We start from the raw sequence: 14,622 nt of genomic DNA on the forward strand, positions 1-14,622 counted from the left end.
GAGGAGGCTTGTAAATATCCAGGTTAGCTAAAGCTACTACTAGTAAAACGACAGGTTACTGTTGTCTTGCAACTGTATACTGATCAGTATTTACAACAGTGATACTCGACCCTCACGTGGCTCTTTAGTGACCAGTTGCAGTTCTTTTGAGGCTTCCTTAAAAAAAACAAATCCTCCCAAAATCCTCTATAAAGGTTAAAACTGTCAGCAGTAAAGACTCAATCAGTCATATCAATAAATCTAAGTCTACTCAAAGAAGACAGACTTTAACTTCCAAATTTAAATGAAAACTTGTGTATTATTACTGTTGGGTGTGCCCAGGACAGAAGGATGTGCGTGAAAGAGCACAGAGGAAGTCCGCTGACGGCACGTCTCTTCAGTAAGGTCATTCATAGAGGTGTGCTGTCTTGCGTTCAAACTGAAGCTTCTAATGCCCTTGTTTTAACACATTTCTTCCGTCACTTCCTGCCACTGCTCTCCCATACTCAAATTCGATGATGATTTTTTTTTTTGATGCGCATCATCATCAACGAGCCAAACACACACGGATCACATTTTGAAATGTCAAATTAAGTAAAACCTGTCCAAACATGGGCGTTTCATTTGATCTTAAATGTATTAATAATAAATACTGTCAAAAGGGCAGAAACAGAAAAATGAAAGCAACAAACTGGCAGACCGATTTGTGAGGTAGAGCTGCAGTGTGTCTGCATACCCCTCAGAAAGTAAGTAGTTGCGGCCCTGCGAGCCCACAGTGGGGAATGACCCCGCCCCTCTAACACTACAATATAAAATCAAAGAGCAGTTCATCTCAGTACAGTCTGTTGTTAGCTGATGTCACTTCCTTTATTGACAGTTAACAGTCGGTTAAATGCTGTTTTTTTTTTGTTCATTGCGAGGGAAATTTGCCAAATCTATCAGCCACAGTGGTCTATGGATCATTTAAAGCATCATAACAGACTCTTGAGCCAGAAAACAGACCTTTTCTCTTCCTCTAAGGTCAGCAAAGGGTCAAAAGACATGCTAAGGGCGTGAGTGCTTTCCTCAATTCAGATTGAAGCATTTTTTTAATTGGAGAGGATCTTATTTCTCCTGAGGGGGCGTGGCTTCAGCTTATTCAACAGACATGCCCACACCATCCTGGAGCAGATTTTACTGCCTCTTTTTTCATGATTTTGAAGCTTTATTTTTTTATTTGACTGAAATTTGACCTGGGGGTTCATAACACAGTGATCTGTCATACAACAAATTTAAATACAGATTCATTTTCACTTTACAGGTTCTTTAAAAATGGTACACCTATCAAACTTGAGATTTCAATTCAAGGGGTCATCAACTACATTAGTACAATATTTAGGATCTCTGCTATATAACACCCAGCCACAAGGAGGCGCTAATATATTTTAACTGAGTTGGATGCTAATATGCTGTGTAGTGATATATATTAAAAAAAAAAAAAAAAAAAAAAAAAAAAAAAAAAAAAAGCAGGAAAACTTCACTCCCAAACCACCTGAAATGTTTTCCAATGACACACAGTTTTTTTTTTTTTTTTTTTGGGGGGGGGGGGGTTTGGTTGGTTGTTTGTTTTTTTTTTTGGTTGTTTTTTTAATCAAAAATGGTCCAATATACTTTTGTTCTACGTGTATTATATTTGTTGATAATGGCTGGCAGGTGGATTTCTGAAAAATAGATGAAACATAAAGTCATTCCTGATTGAATTGCTTCAATCTTAATTATTCAGGGGGTCATTTAAATAACTGTAGGGAGTTTAAAAAAAAACAAAAACATAAAACAATACCAGAATTACCACAACATATTTTTTCCTCTGTACGTTTTGAACTGAATAATGTTCTGGGGGCCGGATGTGAAGATATGGTTACAACAGCCAAAGTCGGCATAAATATTGGTGCAAAAGGATTACAAAGTGGCTGATATGGTTTTAAATTAGCAAAAAATAGGTGGAAATTTGGTGAAAAGGGATGAAATATTTAAATAAATTAGCAAAAAAAAAGGATTAACTGGGTACGTAAAATGATGCTGAAATTGGCAGAAATTGGTTAAACTGGCAAAAATGGGCATGGCAGTGAAATGTTAAAAAGGGAAAAAACTGACTTATAGTGGCAATAATGGGTCAACAGAGGCAACAATAGGCAGAAAGGGCCCAATGCGGCCCCTGGGCTGCTAGTTGATCATCACTGTTCTATTCTATATGGCTCTGGTGTAAATGAACTCGAGAGTATCGAACAAACTGGGAGAACCTATGTGGATCTCAGTGTGAGTAAGTAGGAGTGCATGATAGGATGATCTTAACCCTTTATGGGGCAAGGAACCATGAATGGTCAATTATTACTAACATTTTTATATGCATACACTTTTCCTCATAAAAGTGGAAAGGAACCATGAATGGTCACCTTGGTTTTTCATCATAATAATAAAGACTGAATATATCAGTGACAAAAGTAAAGAAGTCATGCGATGGGCTTGAATTTTGAATTACCAAGTTTTTTAAGTGTCCTATAAAGCAGTGGTTCTCAATGTTGGAGACATTCAGAGGGGTCCCCAGACGCCTTAAAAAACTAAGAATATTTTACACTGTTGCCACTTTACACCAATTTTGCCCATTTTTAACCCCTAATTTTAATACTTTTGTCCAACTTAAAACCCATTTTTGTCCATTTTAACCCTTCCCTCCACATTTTTTCTGCCTGTTTTGCCACTTCTAAACCAATTCTTGCCACTTTCTGTCTATTGTTGCCTCTGTTGACCCATTATTGCCACTATAAGTCAGTTTTTTCCCTTTTTAACAACATTTCACTGCCATGCCCATTTTTGCCAGTTTAACCAATTTCTGCCAATTTCAGCATCATTTTACATGCCCAGTTAATCCTTTTTTTTTTTTTTTTGGTAAATTATATAAATATTTCATCCCTTTTCACCAAATTTCCACCTATTTTTGCTAATTTAAAACCATATCAGCCACTTTGTAATCCTTTTGCACCAATATTTATGCCTACTTTTGCCGCTTTAACCTTTTTTTTTTTGGTGCAATTTTTTTTTCTTTTTTTGCCATGTCTAATCCATCTCTGCTACTTTAAATTCCACCACCTTTGCCACCATTATTGCCATTATTAGCGATTTTTTAACCCACTTTAGTTCTGTTTCCAACAAAAAGGATCTACATTTTTAAGAAGGCTATTTACTACACAGATGAATAAAAAAGATATTTCCGTCTTTCACTTTTTGCACTTGACAGGCCTCGGCATGATTTTTATCCTCCAACAAGCTCCAGTGTTCAGTTACTATGACAGCATCTGCATGTTGAACTCAGGTGACCTGCCGCACATGCCTGCTATGTTATATTGTCTTGTCACTCTAACTGGCCCATAATTAATGTGAGACAGAACATTCATCCAATCACCTACCAAGAATTTTTTGAAAAGTCAAAGTCATGGTCTGCTGTAAAGGTAAGCTGTGACAGTATTTTATTCTTACCTTGAATAATAGCCCAACAAAGCAACAAAAAAGAATTTTATTTATTTCTGTAGTAAACAGTACTTTTTCATATTGCAACCCTTTTTTTCTTTAAACTGAATTATCTTTTTATTGGTAGTGTTAACATTGTGGATGGGCTCACAGAAGTAATGTCAGGAAGTGGCAAAACAGACAAGAAGTAGCAAATAATGGCAAAAATTGGTTAAAGGTGGTGAAAAGGGAAAATTCTGCAAAAATTGAAAACGGGTGGAAAGTGGGAAAAATGGGTTACAAGTAGCATTAACATGGAAAAACAGGGCAAAAAGTTGCAAAAATGGGTCACAAGTTTCAAAAAAGAGGCAAAAATGGGTGAAAAGTTGGAACAAATGTGTCAAAAAGGAAGTAAAAATGGTTTCAAATGGCAGAGACTTACAGTAAGTGGGCAAAAGCAGCAAAACTGGATTAAAAGTGACAAAATGATGTGGTGAAAAAATAGACAAGTAATGGCAAAAAGATACATACAAACTGATAAAAGTGGCAAAATTTGGCTAAAAGTGGCAAAAAAAATGCAAATATGGGTGGAAAATGGAAAAAAAAGTGGCAAAAAGGTGATAAATGCATTAGGTAGAGAAAAGGGGGCACAGGTTGCAACCAAGGTTCCAAATAGTGGCAAAAAAGGGTTAACAGTAGGAAAAATGGGCAAAAGGCAGTAAAAATGGGTATCACATGGCAAAAAAGTGACTTAAATATGCAAGAAAGCAATACAAAATAAGTATAAAAAGTAGCATCAAGAAGTTGAAAAAATAGAAGGAAAAAAGTGGTGGACAATGTTAAAAAGAAGCATGAAAAGTGATTAAAAAATGATCAGAAGTAGTGAAAATATGTTGAAAAAACAGACTAGTATTGTCAATTAAAAGGGGGAGAAATAGATGGAAAGTGGAAAAAATGGGCAAAAGGCAGTAAAAATGAGTTTCAAATGGCAAAAAAAGTTTACTTTGATGGACATAAAGCAGCACAGAATGGATTTAAAGTGGTGAAAACAAGTTGGAAAAAATTGGATAGAAAAGTTGTTTAGACCAGGCTTAAAAGTAGCAAGTAACAGAAATGGCAAAAAGTGACAAAATTTGGCTAAAAGTGGCAAAAAAAATTGCAAATATGGGTGGAAAATGGCAACAAAGTGGCAGAAAAAGTAAAAAAAAAAAAAACAAACAAACAAAAAAAAGGGATTAGGTAGCAAAAACGGGTCACAACTGGCAACCAAGGTTCCAAACAGTGCTTTAAATGGTTTAAAGGTATGAAAAATGGGCCATATGCAATAAAATGGGTATTAAATGGCAAAAAAGTGACAAAATGAATTAGAAGTGGCAACAAGAAGTTGAAAAATCAGTTAGAAAAAGTGGTGGACCAGGTTAAAAAGTAAAATTGACTAAAAGTGGCAAAAAGAAGCTGAAAAAAACAGGCGAGTTTTGTCAATAAAAATGCAAAGAAATGGATAAAAAAATTGCAAATATGGGTTGCCAGAAAAATTGGATATTAAAAGTGAAAGACCAATTTAAAAAGTAGCATGAAACATAAGTGGACAAAAGTGGAAAAAAATGGCTAAAAATGGCAAAAAAAAGAAATTGCAAATATTGGTGGAAAATGGCAAGAAAGGGGCAGAAAAGGGAAAAAAAGGATTAGGTAGCAAGAACAGGTCACAAGTGGTTTAAATGTAGGAAAAAACAAAAAAAAAGCAAATATGGGTGGAAAATGGCAAGAAAACGGCAGAAAAGGTCAACAAAAGAAAAAATGATTCAAATGGGTTAAAAGTAGGAAAAAAGGGCAAAAGACAGTGAGGTTTAATGGATTAAAAGTTGCAGCAAGAAGTTGGAAATACTTGGTAGAAAAAGTGGTGGACCAGGTTAAAAAGTAGCATGAAAAGGGGGGGGAAAGCAGTAAAATAGATTAAAGTGGCAAAAGATGGGAAAAACAGACGAGTATTTTATGAAGAAATGGCAGAAATGGACAAAAAGTGGCAAAAAAAATTTGACAAAAATGGCATATATGGGTTGAAAGTGGTAAAGAAGTGGCATAAACATGGGCAAAAGCTGTAAAAAGGTATAAACTGTGGCAAAAACAAGTAGCACAAACATACAAGAAGGGGGAAAATGAAACTGGTTAAAGGGGGGAAAATGGCAAATATGAGGGGAAGTGGTAAGAAAATAGCCAAGTGGCTCTAGTTTGGCCAGTGCTCAATGAAAGCCTGACATTGATCTCATCAGGAATCCTAACAGGTTAAACAGACAGAGCAATCGATTTACAGAAGCGCTGAAGTAAAACGAAGCAAGTGGATCACTGAACAACAAAAGCTGTTACACAACACCTCATAGAGTTGCCCACAGTCCACTGTGTCTCTAGTAAGGTGAATGGATTTACGTTGAGTTGTCTATGTTGTCTGTTTCCCACAACAAAGCCAGCCTGGCTCTGAGCATTTTTACCATTTCAAAGAGTTTTTTCTGTTATCTCTCTCTGAAAAGTGGCATCAGTGCATGCCCTCTATAGTCTTAATCTAAGTCCTAGGTGCAACTTTTGAGAAAGGGAGTGACCTTGTTCTGAGTTCATAAAACATAAACATGGAATTAGGGCATGAACTCTGCATGCAGTTTGTAGACAATGCATTCCTTGTTGATGCATACTTAAGAACCATCTCTATTATGATGGACATATTTGCATATAGTCTCAACAGCCAGTGTGGGTGGGGCTGGGTACCTGGTTTAACATAAATGTGGGACAAAGGGAGGCAGAGGAGGCACAGGGGAACAATGGCTCTCTTCAGGTTCTTGTGCGGTGCAGCTGTGGTGATCCTTCTCTCAGCCAATGGTAAGACAGAAGATTTGAGGTTTTTAGTACATCTTTGCTATTTTGACTGCTTTTATCACACTAGGGGTTAGGTGTAGGCACTTGGGTTAAAATGGCTTATATGAAAGAACAGGAGCTCATGCTTTTAAGGAGCTTTACTAGGTAATGTTAACTTATTATGTGCTATAAAATGTTTTCAGTAGGGATGCATATAATTTGCTGGCCACAGGGCATCAGAAATAATAGTTATATTCTAGAAGTTCAAGCCTGCAATCCCACTTGAATGCCAAGTCTTAAAAGCATATTGCCATATTATTATTTAACCTAATGTAAACAGCAGTGCCCTCCTAGCACTGATAGCACCTCACAGGAACAGCGAGGTTTAGCTCTGTTTTTATCTAGAAAAACACACGATCAGCACATGAATCAGACTTTAACCTGCTAAGAGGATCCGAGGCCGGTCAGTTTCTGCTGTCTATCAAAATGTGCCACCTTGCATTTCTGTGTATTGGTAAGGGTTAGGGTTAGGTTTAGGCATTAGGGGTTGGGCTCGACTCTGCTACAGTAGTATTTTTTGACAAGCAGCAGAAATCGACAGAACACCGGCAGTGACGAATCAAAAATACAGAACAAAACAAGCATGCCTAAGATGATTGTCATGAACTATTGGTGGATTTTTGCTTATTTCCCTGAAATCATTCGCAACCCACTGAAAAGGGCCCGTAGACTCACCATTTGAGAACCACAGACTTAAAGACTTATTACTCAGCTTTGACTGTTTTCTGAGCTGAAGTGAATTTGAAAGAACTCAAGTTTGGTGTCGTTTGATGTGAAAGCTGACACCGAATTCTGGTGCGGTCGAGATGACTGGACCAAGGACATTTAAAAAGTTGGGTCTTGGTCCACTTCTGTTTGCACTGTTGTGCGGTTTGTTTTTGGTGAAAATACAAACTGACCTCAATCCAGTCTAACTCAGAAAGTATTGGGCCTAATGTGCTACTATTGCCAGAGGAAAACCACACATAGAGCTAAAAGAGCTTCAGAAACTTTTTTTTTTGTTTGGTCTATTTGTAAATGGCCTTATAAGAAGACAGCCCAAAGCTGACATCAAAAGCAATGATGCAACAATTCAGCCTTTGACTCGGACCAGATTAACCCAGCTAGAGGTGTGAAAACACCCTAAGACTATCTTTAGACGAGCAAACCAAATGCTAGTGGAATTTAAGGGGGAATTATTGGTTAAGGAACAATCACTAATTTTCAACAGATGGTTGCACAAGTGGGAAAAATTCAAACCCAAATGGGAAATCTTCCAGACCAGGTCAAAATAGCAGAAAAAAATCTTTTGGAGTTACACAGTACCCTTCAAGTTAGAGCCCCATGATAAAATGTTTGATGTAAATATTAATATCTCAGCAGAAGATCAAAAGTGGCAACAACAAATTTCAAAAATGGGTAACAAAAGTAGTGGACCAGGTTTAAAAGTAGCAAAGGTGGGAAAATTGTGCAAAAAGCAGAAAAAAATGATTAAAAGTGGCAAAATATTTGAAAAAAAAATAGACAAGTAATGGTAAAAAAGTTCATAGAAATAGAACAAAAGTGGCAAAAATTGCAAATATTGGTAGAAAATGGCAAGAAACTGACAACAAGAAGTTAAAAAATGGATTAAAGCAGCAATAGCAGGTCACTAGTTGGTAAAAATATTCAATATAGTGGCAAAAATGGGTTAAAAAGTGGGAAAATGGGTTTGAATGATGGTTGCACTATGGTTAAAAATTCTGACACAAATGGAAAATCTTCCAGACCAGGTCAAATAGCAGAAAAAATTATTTTTGAGTTTCATGTACCTTTCAAATTAAAGCACCATGATAAAATGTTTGATGTAAATAACCCTCTGAACCCCGCTGGACTGCAGACAATCCCAAGCGGTAGCACATGTGTGATGTACAATATCTCAGCAGTGGCAACACGAAGTTTCAAAAATGGATAGCAAAAGTAGTCAACCAGGTTTAAAAGTAGCATGAAAAGTGGGAAAATTGGGCAGAAAGCGATAAAAATTGATTACAAGTGGCAAAATATTTTGAAAAAATCGACAAGTAATGGCAAAAAATAAATAGAAATGTGAGAATGCAGTGAGAATTATTAATCATAGTGTGGAAAGTGTTGGAAAAGAGCATCGTTAAGTTTGAAATCTATAGTACCTCTCTTAAAATTCTTCTTGTTTTTATGTCATAAATCACCTGTCAGGAGGTTTTATTGGTTGAAGCAACAAACTGGAATGACTACAGAAGAAAACAAGATCATCGGCATAAAGGGTTATCTTTAAGTCTGCCACCACTCTCACTGGGGAGGGTTTGGACAAAGTGATAAACAGCCATGTTTGTAGTTTCTATATTAGTCTTTATATCTCGTCTCAGATTTATCTGCATTCTTGTGTAGGGCTGAATTCTTCCATGCCCAGAACAATGGCTTACTTGACAAAGGCATGTAGTTATTACCACAATGATCAGTCATGGGGTTAACGTTTCAGTGACAGTGCAGATTTAGTGTCAAGATAAAACATTTGGAATTTCAAACTTTAGTCAGGGGTTTACCCTTTAAAGTTATCCAGACTGGATGTTTATACATCAGGGAATAAATCAAGATTTAAAATATTCTGTTTGATTTAGGGATTTTTGTTGTTTTTATCTCTCTTCACACATAATGTTTAAGCCAGGGGCGTCCAAGTACGACCCACCTGCAGCCAGTGGTTCATTTTTAAATAGCCCACGGCAAAAAAAGAAAAAAAAAGTACTGCTTTAAAAAAACAAATATTGTGTGTATAGTGTTAGTTCATGTAGGTTCATGAGTGCCAGCTCATTGGCTCCAAACATGCTATTGGCTAATTGCACTAATTGTGCCATATGTAACCTGGTCTAACCTGGCCCTGCTTTTGCAACCCTCCTCCACACCAGCGCCTCCTCTGTTATATCTAAATTAATCAATGTCATTCTGTCATTCTGGGTTTGTTGCTGCTTCTATCCCTGCTGCAGGCTTTTCTTCAGGCACAGGAAAGGCAGGAACATGCTGTTCCTGATAGATGCTATTGACAAAGGCTAGTGGAAGGACAGGGGGATCCCAGAACTGCCGCACCTCCAAATAGAAATAACAGCAATAACAGCAAATTAACAATTGCTAATATCTTAGTTTTTTACCTGAGTAATAATCACTCTCATCAAAGCAGCAAATACAGCTTGAAAATATATTTTTGCTGAGAATATATTCCTCTTCAAAATGCAAACCCCTTTTCTTAAAACAGAATTACCTTTCTTTGGTAATGTTAACAATGTTGATTGGCACATTTAACAAAAAAATTTGGAAAGTAACGTTATACTTCACAGCTAAGCCATGATGTGCACAAATGTCAGGATGCCAGAAAATACAGATGACAAAACTGAGACAACTTTAAGGAAAAAAAAGTGGAATAATTGTGACAAATCAAAGCAAAAAAGGGCATAAAAAGGGATGAAGTTGGGTTACAGGTGGCAACAAAAGTGGCAAAAATGGGGGGCCTAAAGTGGCGTAAAAAGTGCTGAAAAGTGGTCACTAGTGGCACAAACGGGTTTAAAGCAGTAAAAATGGACATAAGTGATGAAAAACAATTAAAAATGTGAAAAATAGGCATAAAAGTTGGTGAAAGGTTTAAGAGCGTAAGAGTGGCAAACGTGGGTTGATAGAGACAACAAGAGGGGCAAAAATGGGAAGAAATAGTGGTGGAAAGAGGCTAAAAAGTGGCAAGTTGGCTTCAAAGTGGCAGAAATGGACAGAGGTGGTGAAATGAGTGTCAAAATGGGTTAAAAGTGGAAAAATGGGTTGGGGGGGGGCACTGGTGTAAAGTGGCAAAAATGGACAAAAAAGTTCAAAGCAGTTTACACATGGCAAGTACCTCGTTAAAAATAGCAGGGATGGGCAGAAAAGGTGATAAAATTGATTTCAAAAATTGCAAAAGATCAATTTATAAAAGAGTCAAAATGGGCAATGAGTGGCAAAAATGGATGAAAACTGCTAAATAAAGGTGAAAAAAAAAAAAAACAGGTGGACAATTTTTTTTTTCCCTCAGATTTTGTACCCCATACCCACATTTACCATGTCAATTTTTAAAAAATAAAGAAAAGAAAGAAAACAAGCACAAGTGTTTTAAAAGAGTGTTTTAGGGGTAGAAGTTTTAAAAATGTTTCACTAAAAGATTTGATTTGAGAAAAAGTTGGTCAGTTTTTTTTTTTTTTTTTGTTTTTTTTTACAATATTCTATCAGTTTATGGAAGTTGGCAATTTTGTCCTTTATTTGCTAAAGGGTGATACATTTGTAGACTGTGTACAAAAGGCCCTTTAAAAAAAAAAAACTTGAAATTTATCAAGAAAATGGCCTTCTTGTAAAAAAAAACATGCAACCCAAGGAACAATAATTTGAAAAATAACAATTTAAAAGGACTCGTTAGGACAAAAATGCTAGTGAAGGAGGATAATGATAATTGTTAGACATTAAGTTGAAATTAAATTACCAAATCACACTGAATTGCTTTCACTTACTTTACTCATAAAGTGGTCCATATTTTTCTGATGCTGTGAAAAGTCTGAACAGCCCCTGCTTAAGTAATCATCTGAACAAAGTTTCCTTCCTTTGTGTTTTTCCTCAGGTTGTGACTCAACATATCGTTACTCAGGTAAGCATCCATGGTTAATATTCCAGCTTAATTATCTCTATTCACCCAGATGCATGTCCTCACTAACTCTCCTCTCCTAGGATGTGGCTACATGGGGGATGATTACCAAGGCTGGCACTGGCCTTGGAAGGTCGTTATTTCCATGGAGGGGGGTCGTACATGTTTAGGGTCCCTCATTAACCACGAGTGGGTGCTGACAGATATTTCCTGCAAAGTCGAGTAAGAGGCCACTAAAGTTTCCCAAACTTTTTGTTGTTTGATGTTTAAGCCAAATATGATACAACTTTAACACAAGGAAACCAAACTTAACACACTTTGACATGGATCTGAATGTCTGTCATTGGGACTACTACAATTATTCATTTTATAATTTATACAAACAAGGAAACTTGATGTACAACGGTTTTGAAAATCAAATTCTCATTTAGGATTTTTAAAACTGAAATATCATTTGAGAGCTAAAATTTGCTGTTTTATCATTCTGTAAATGATTAGCGTATATCAGCTGTAAATATAAGCTTATATTGGCTGTAAATATTAGACTATATCGGCTGTAAATATTAGCATATATCGGCTGTAAATATTAGCCTATATTGGCTGTAAATATTAGCATATATCGGCTGTAAATATTGGCCTATATTGGCTGTGAATATTAGCCTATATTGGCTGTAAATATTAGCATATATCGGCTGTAAATATTGGCCTATATGGGCTAGAAATAATGGCCTGTATTGATTTTAAATATAAGCCTATATCAGCTGTAAATATTAGCTTATATCGGCTGTAAATATTAGACTATATCAGCTGTAAATTTTGGCCTATATTGGCAATAAATAATGGCCTATATAGGCCATAAATATTAGCCTATATTGGCTGTAAATATTACACTATATTGGCTGTAAATATAGGCCTATATCAGGTGTAAATATTAGCATATATTGGCTGGAAATAATGGCTTGTATAGATTTTAAATATTAGCCTACATCGGCTGTAATTACAACTTATATCAGCTGTAAATATTAGACTATATCAGCTGTAAATTTTGCTTATATTGGCAGTAGCCAATGCAGGTCAACCCTGAAGACCGGCAAGTTGCTTCTTTTGCATCTATATTTTTCATCTTAACAACATGACAGCACACCTTGACGTGTTCGTCACGCATCCCAAACATGACCTTTTGTCCCCTGCTGTTATCCGTTGATGCAAACATTCATCGGTGCTTCTCATGGTATATGGTATCTTAACATACCTCTAATCTAGAACAGCCCTATTTTTTAGAGTAGATTATCAAATCAGTGATGTCTCAGCATGAATGTCTGCCTTCATCAATCTACCCCTATGTTCACAGACTTCATTGTTTGCATTGTCATAACTGATCACAATCAGACCAGAACTAAGGCTTCATCTACTAACATTGACCTTTGTTACTTCTTTCTTAAAGGCATGGCCATTACGCCAAAGTCCATCTGGGACCAATGAGCAGCTCAGATCCATACAGCTGTGCAGTAACAGTTGGAGTTGATTGTTCCAGGTGTCATGAGCCCCCTAAGTCATGTAACACCCCAGAAGGCATTTGTCTTCTGAAGATGTCACACCCTGTGAATTATACAAAGAACATATACCCAGTCTGCTTGGCCTCCCCAGACAGCGTTTTTTACTCTGATGTGGACAGCTGGGTCCCCAGTGGTAAGATCACGTATTGTAAAACAGGGCTGAACAACATTTAAAAACACTTACATTGCAATATTTTTATCTTTACTGCAATAAATAATGCAGTTTTATTATAGAAAAGGTAATCAAGCCTGCTAAGTGCAATGATGCTCTATGTGCAATAATCATATTCTAAATTTAACAACTATACATTTTTAAATTTGGGCCTTTAAGTCATTTTAACTTAAATTCCCATAGAAAACCTGCCCATCCTTCCCATTATATTAATACAAACCCCAAGGTGCTCCTGATAGTGTGAAAATAACCACTAAAGATTTACCTTGCTTATTTGAGTGTCTGCCTGGAGAGTCATGTCGGTGTATCTGTGATGGTAGCATCAGCACCTGTAGCCTCTATAAACAGGAGATACATAGATTATGATGACCGCTGATGGTAATATCAGCTTTATACAGATTATTCATGAAAATTAGGAAACTTGCAGATCAACTAAAATTTAATTGAGGTGATTATTGCCGTCATGGCTATAAAATGATACATCATCAGCCGTACTATATGATCAAAGAGTAAACATAAACACATAAAACAAAAACACATAAAACATAAACCTACATAAATAATAACTGGCTGTTGCATGATAGCTTCTTATTTCTGTGATTCCTTTATGGCACCTAATTCTGATGGTCTTTTTGAATGCTTTCTCATTAGGTCCACATCCTGGAGCCATGGTGAAGCAACCAATAGTTGGACACAAGCGGTGTAAATGCCACCATGACTGCGTTGACATGTACCAGATCTGTACTGGACAGCCTGAGGAACATGGGAAAATGATGGATGGACCTATGGTACAACTTTTTTTTGCTTTTGTGATAAAATGTTTAGTTACCGTAACCAGACCCAATAATGACTAGCCTACATTTCTGCTATGATCGTATATTATCTTGATGCTCAAAGCAACACATTTAAATATTGAATACATCCAAGGAATTGTCACATGCATGAAACTGTACAGTAAAAATGGAAGCAAATTTGACATCATACCATATTTGGTATTAATAGGGTGGTTTTGGACACAGCCTTATACTGGGTTCCATTACCTCGGAAGTTGGATGTCATAGCTGGGGATGACAATCCCGTAAATTCCAGCGCCAAATCAAACTTGGAACCTGGAATTTCTGGGATTAACTGGAACTCTTCACTACTCAAGTGTTAAGTGAGGAAGTTTGTTGTAGGACCCAGAAGCAGACAGACGAGGTGAGCAGTTAGAAGGAGTTTTAATGTTTGCAGTTGTAGGCTGGCTGGTTGGTTTGGGTATCAGAGGAGACAGGTGAATTCTGGTCCTGTTGGCTTTCCGTAGCTGTGTTGCAGGAGGAGTCGTTTAGATGGCTGGATTTGTAGAATCTGGGCACAGAGAAAAAGGCTGTTAGAAACACGGGTAAGGAGTAGTCAAGCAGTAGAAACTCTGAACTAAATTTGCACAGAGGGGCCGATAATAAATACCACAGAGTGGATGTAATAATCTGGCGACGAGTGGAGCTGAAACCAGGCTTCTTATACTGAGGCAGATGAGTTGATGGGATCCAGCTGAGTCATCCAGGTGATCCAGCAAGGTGCTTGATTGCAAGCAGTTGGAGGGTGTGGCACACAAACAATCAGAGACAGACAGGAAGCAGCCAGAGCTGTGACAGGACCCCCCTCTCAATGGGCACCTCCAGGTGCCCTTCCAGGTTTGTTGGGAAACTTGCGATAGAAGTCATGTAAGAGTCCAGGGTCCAGGATGAGTCTTCTGGAAATCCAGGAACGCTCCTCAGGTCCGTAGCCTTCCCAATCCACTAGATACTGGAATCCACGACCGCGACGGCGTACATCCAGAATCCGTGAGACAGTAAAGGCAGGGTGGTTATCAATGACCCGGGGGGGTGGTGGGGGGTCGGCCGGAGGGC

The sequence above is a fragment of the Cheilinus undulatus genome, linkage group 22 (assembly GCF_018320785.1).
Source record: "Cheilinus undulatus linkage group 22, ASM1832078v1, whole genome shotgun sequence".
NCBI classification, from domain to species: Eukaryota; Metazoa; Chordata; class Actinopteri; order Labriformes; family Labridae; genus Cheilinus; species Cheilinus undulatus.